At 44.3% G+C, this 5170-nt stretch overlaps 1 non-coding gene across 1 annotated transcript; it reads right to left on the bottom strand.

The window, feature by feature from the left end:
• Positions 1-708: 708 nt before the first annotated feature.
• Positions 709-815, bottom strand: LOC145091128 (small nucleolar RNA R71). The gene has a single exon (XR_013702016.1). It is a non-coding gene; the product is annotated as a small nucleolar RNA R71 (small nucleolar RNA).
• Positions 816-5170: the final 4355 nt, after the last annotated feature.

Below are 5170 nucleotides of genomic sequence, written 5' to 3'. Positions count from 1 at the left end.
AGTTTTTCTCATTTTAGTTCAGTTTTACGTTTTTAGTTTAGCAAGTTGCAGGAGTTCATGACCAGAAGCTCAAACACACACTTGGTGCCACCACTGGAAGACCCCGAGTCTACACTTCACAAGAAAAAGACGCCCTTGCAAGAACTGAAGTCAGCCTTTTCTAGGAAGTTGGGAAAGAAGACAGGAGAGTCAAGTTCATCAGCGAAGCAAAAGAGCAATCTTGAGCATTTGGATCATACACCCGTCCAGACCGAGTCCGAAAGCGATACCGAGCCAGAATTTGAAGAACACAGAAGCGAACCCAAGAACGAGCCAAGGAACGAGATGGCAGAAATTGAAGAAATGTCCATGGGAGCATACAAGAAGCGGATCCGAGAAGATATGGGTCCCGGTTTAGTCCAACCCGCAATACCTGCCACTGCCACATTTGAGCTGAAGGGACACATATTGACCGCACTGAAGGACATCCCATTTTTCGGGAAAGATCATGAGGATGCTTTTAAGCATCTAGATGAAGTCAACGACATTGCAGATTACTTCAATGTCCCAAATGTCAACAGAAACACAGTCTTGCTTAGGATGCTTCCCATCACTTTCAAAGGAGCTGCTAAGGAGTGGTTAAAAGCACTCCCACCGGGTACAATCACCACTTGGGCTCAAATGCGTGAGCAATTCCTGGACCAGTTTCACCCGCCATCCAAGATAGCCAAACTCAAGAAGGCAATAGCCAACTTTGAGCAACAGCCGGGGGAGTCACTATACGAAGCATGGGAGCAGTACAAGGGCTTACTCAGAAATTGCCCGCAACATGACCTAAATGTGCAGCAAGAGATGTCAATCTTTTATGATGGGGTCAATGTGATGACAAGACAACTCCTTGATTCTCAAGGACCGTTGACAAAGAAAAATCCAAGGGAGGTCAAGGAGCTAATTGAAGAATTCGCGAAACACTCCCGCGAATACCATAATCCGAGGCAAGATGGAAGCAAAGGCGGTGGAGGGGCCCAAACTGAAGAAATTGCAGCTGTCATGGCCATGCTGAATAACATGGATCGCAGGATAACACAAATGGACCAGTCGATACATGCCATAAGAGTGGGGTGTGACCGATGCAATGGTCCACACTTGACCAAGGACTGCAACGTGGATGAGTTTGGGAACAGAAAAGCTCAAGTGTGCTACTCTAGTGGGGATAAGTTTGATGAGGACTGGAGGAAACCGAAGAAGGAGTGGCTGCCATATGAAGAGTATAAGAAGCAAAAAGAAGAGAAGTATAGGCAGACAGGTCGAGGCCTTTATGAAAAGGAGCAGCCACCAGCCGAGAAGAAACCCGACCTAGAGACCATTTTGATGAAGTTTATGGAGGCTTCGGAAAAGAGACACGATGCCACGGATTCCGCTATCATGGAACAACAAACATTGATAAAGAACCAACAAGCCTCCATCCATAACCTTGAAGTACAATTTGGTCAACTAGCCACTTTAGTTCATGAAAAATTGTCCCCGATGAATCCCGAAGTAAAGGCCCAATCTCACGTAATGGCCATCGATACTGAAGAAGATGCAATATCTGAGTTCCTGGAGGCATTGGAAGAAGAACCGCAGCAGCCCAAGAAAGTAAGGATCGAAAATGAAAAAATTGGTGATCCATGATCGCCACGACGTGGCACTCCTCTGGCCACGACGTGGCGCGAGTCTGAACAAAAATCCTTTGAGCCCATTCCAACTTATCATCCACCTCTACCATTTCCCACCCGAGCTACCCTCAGTCAACTGGAGAAGGAGCATTTGGAGTTCGTAAAGCATGTGAAGGGGATCCCAATTAATACTCCCTTTTTTGAGTCCTTATCCAAAGCTCCCGAGAACCAGATATTACTGCAAGACTTGATAGATACGCGAAGGCAATTAAAGAAGTAGTCTATAGTGATTCTAAGTGAACAAACTTCAAAAGCTGTGTTGGGAGAAACACCAGAAAAGATGGGGGATCCTGGACGCCTCACTCTTCCAAGTGAGTTTGGAAATAAAATGAAGGTTAATGCTTTAGCCGATTCTGGGGCTAGCATTAATCTAATGCCTTTTTCATTTTATCAAAAGTTGGAGATTCAGAAGATGAAGGCTACAAAAATGAAGATTCACATGGCGAACCGTTCGGTGACACAGCCCCGAGGCATAGTGGAGGATATTTTGGTGAAAATTGGAAAATTTGTTTTTCCAATAGACTTTGTAGTCTTGGACATGAAAGAAGATCCGGATGTTCCGATAATCCTTGGTCGGCCATTGCTTAACACTGTTGGTGCCCTTGTTGATATCCGCGAGTCCAAGCTCACTTTGAGGGTTGGGGATGAACAAGAAGTCTTCGGGATAAGAGATGACTTTCAAGAAGATAAAGAAGAGGTGTTCACAATTAATGAGGAGAATGAACTAGAAGAGCTGGAAAAGCTTATGGAAGAAGAGATAAAGGCAGTTCATCAAGTCAAGAGGACAAAACCAAGGGCATCTGTTCCGTATTTGCTTGAAGTCATAGCTTACAAGAGCCCGCCTTCTTGGGTGAGCAAAGAGGACGAGGAAATGACAAGTGATGAAGAGGAAGTCACTTCAAGAGTAACAAGGCCAGTGGTGAAAGAAGAGGAGAATGCTATGGAGTGCAAGGAACAAACGAAGGGCACAAAACGCAAGCTTGAAGAAGATGGAAAAGCTAAAAAGGAAAATTCAAAGAAGGCGTATAAAAGGAGGGTTCAAGCTTATAAACGGCGGTTCAAGGAACAAAAGATCCTGGTGGTAGACTCTTCCGAAGATTCAACGTAGAAAGCACGGAGTCCGGCTCAAGACTCCAAGAAAAAAGAAGTGCTTCTCAGGAGGCAACCCGAGTTTGGTTTGCATTTTCTTTTTAAATTTTTCTTTTCTTTCTTTTCTTTTTAATTAGGAACAACATCAATTCATCATCTAAAAAACTGGTAATTAGAGAATTAGCTGTAGGGAACTTTAAATAATGAATGATATGCAAAGAAATTAGTTAATATGATAAACTTCATTAAAATTTTGCATATGGCAGTTCCCACAACGTGGGCATAGCCCAGCCACGTCGTGGGTCGAAATGAAAAACACGCGATTCTAAAGCAGACTTAAGGTCCACGATGTGGGCATAGCCAGCCACGTCGTGGCTTTTAAAAATCAGGGGGGGGCCAATTGCTTAAAACCCTTTGACCGAGAAATCTCATTCCCCACTTGGAGACTGCCGCACTCACGGGAACATCATAACCCCACAGCCAATTTCTTATTATACTTCCAATTTCCTTGCAAGATCTTGCCAATTAATCCATTTGGTATGTGTTTTACTCATTATTTTGTAATTAGTTCTTCCAATTTCAAGTTTTCATAGTTAGGGTTAACATGATGTACGAAATTGGTTGAATATAGTGGTTGATTTTAGATTAAATATCCCGTAAAAGGTCATAGGAACAAACCCCAACCATTGATTTTAGTAGATACAGCATGCATATAGTTCGATCTTGAATCTGTGACCGACGCGACCCACGTCGTGGCGCAGCCTAGCCACGTCATGACTTCTGTGAACAGGTTTAAATTGTTTAATGTGTTGGTTGTTTGCTGCTTTGGTTTGCTTTTGTTTGCAGATATGGGACCACGACGAGCTGTTCCACAGGAGGAAAACCCGATAGATGTAGCAAGCATACATCCTTTATACCAGTTTCCTCAAATCATTCCCCGACCGTTGCTAACAACCTACGAGAATCGGCTTGGATGGTTATACAATAGGGAGTTTGCAATAGCCCCAATTATCGACTGGGGATGGCTTGGTAGAGTGGGAATGGTACCGGAATTAGAACGTTATTGGTCGAAGACTTATGTTGGAGATCAATTTTCGTTTACTTGTCACGGGTGGAGGAATTTATTTGCCATTCAAGAACCCATGTACCGGGAATTATCGGTGGAGTTTTCTCTACCGTATGCTTCGAGGAACGCACCCTTGATGTCACCTACAACCGGGCACTTGTGTTTCATTTGGGGGGTGTATATCGTGAGTGTAGTCTTCAGGAATTTGCTTGGCGTATGGGGCTCAATACGGAAGTGGAGACGCAATCTCCGTTTTTTATCCCTTTCTTGCTTGGATGTGTGCGGGATTTTGCTTCGGGTACTTTGGATGTGCAGTTTTGGCGGGGCATTTCTAACTATGAGTACAACACTCGTGACTCGAGTGAGTCAAACTTCGGAATCCTGTTTTCCGATTTTTGCACCGCCTTATCACGTTTTCAATCAATCACAAGCATCATGGTGATAAGGTCCCGATCCAGAATCTATTTTATTTATGGACTCTTATTACCCTAGGGGTTTGCGGTGATTTGCCTTATATGTTGGCAAGGTTTATGGGGAAGAAAGCGGCCAATTCTAGGCCCGGGAGCCCGATTACTGGGGGGCATTTGGTTACTCGCCTGGCTAGGTCATATCATATTTTGACCCATGAATTTGTGAGGAATCTTACTCGATTCCCGGACACAGACTTGACCATTCAAGTTTTGGGTGTGATGCGAGCGGTGGTGAATAGCGGGGGTCGTTTTGTTATACCACCGATAGATGACGAGTAGGAGGAGGTGCAGCCATGACAGCAACCACCAGCCAGACCGAGGCGTCGGAATGTGCGGGCTAGAGGTGAAGTCGAGCAAGAGCGTGCTGCTTCGCAGTATGTGCAGGGAGTGCCCGCCGACCCTTTTCAGAGTCGGGTGGGAACGTATTTGGATAATCTATGGGGTCATGCCATTTACTATACCCAGCTTACTGAGGGTATTTATTCGCATTTGGGTGTGACCCGACCACCTTCTATGCCACCACAATATCCCTATTTTTCCGACATGGGAGGAGCTATGGCGTCCGCAAAATGATGGGGCAGGGCCAAGTGGAGCACAAGATCAAGATGATGATTGATTTTATTTCTTTTGTTTTGTTTTTGAGTAGTTTTTTATGTTGACTTTGGTGTATGATGTAAAAACATTATTCAACTATGATGTTACTTTTTTATTTCTTTTGGGTTGTTAATTTTTTTTTTCAGATTAGCGTTGGAATTCTAAGGAGCATAAAAGGTTAACTTTTGAGTCGTGTTTGTCTAGTCAAGGAAGCTTAGAGTCGTGAGTCGGAACCCACAATTCAAGATGAGTGT

Source organism: Lactuca serriola, chromosome 2, assembly GCF_051521515.1.
Source record: "Lactuca serriola cultivar US96UC23 chromosome 2, Lser_US96UC23_V15, whole genome shotgun sequence".
Classification (NCBI taxonomy): Eukaryota; Viridiplantae; Streptophyta; class Magnoliopsida; order Asterales; family Asteraceae; genus Lactuca; species Lactuca serriola.
This window is presented reverse-complemented; position numbering and strand designations above follow the sequence as displayed.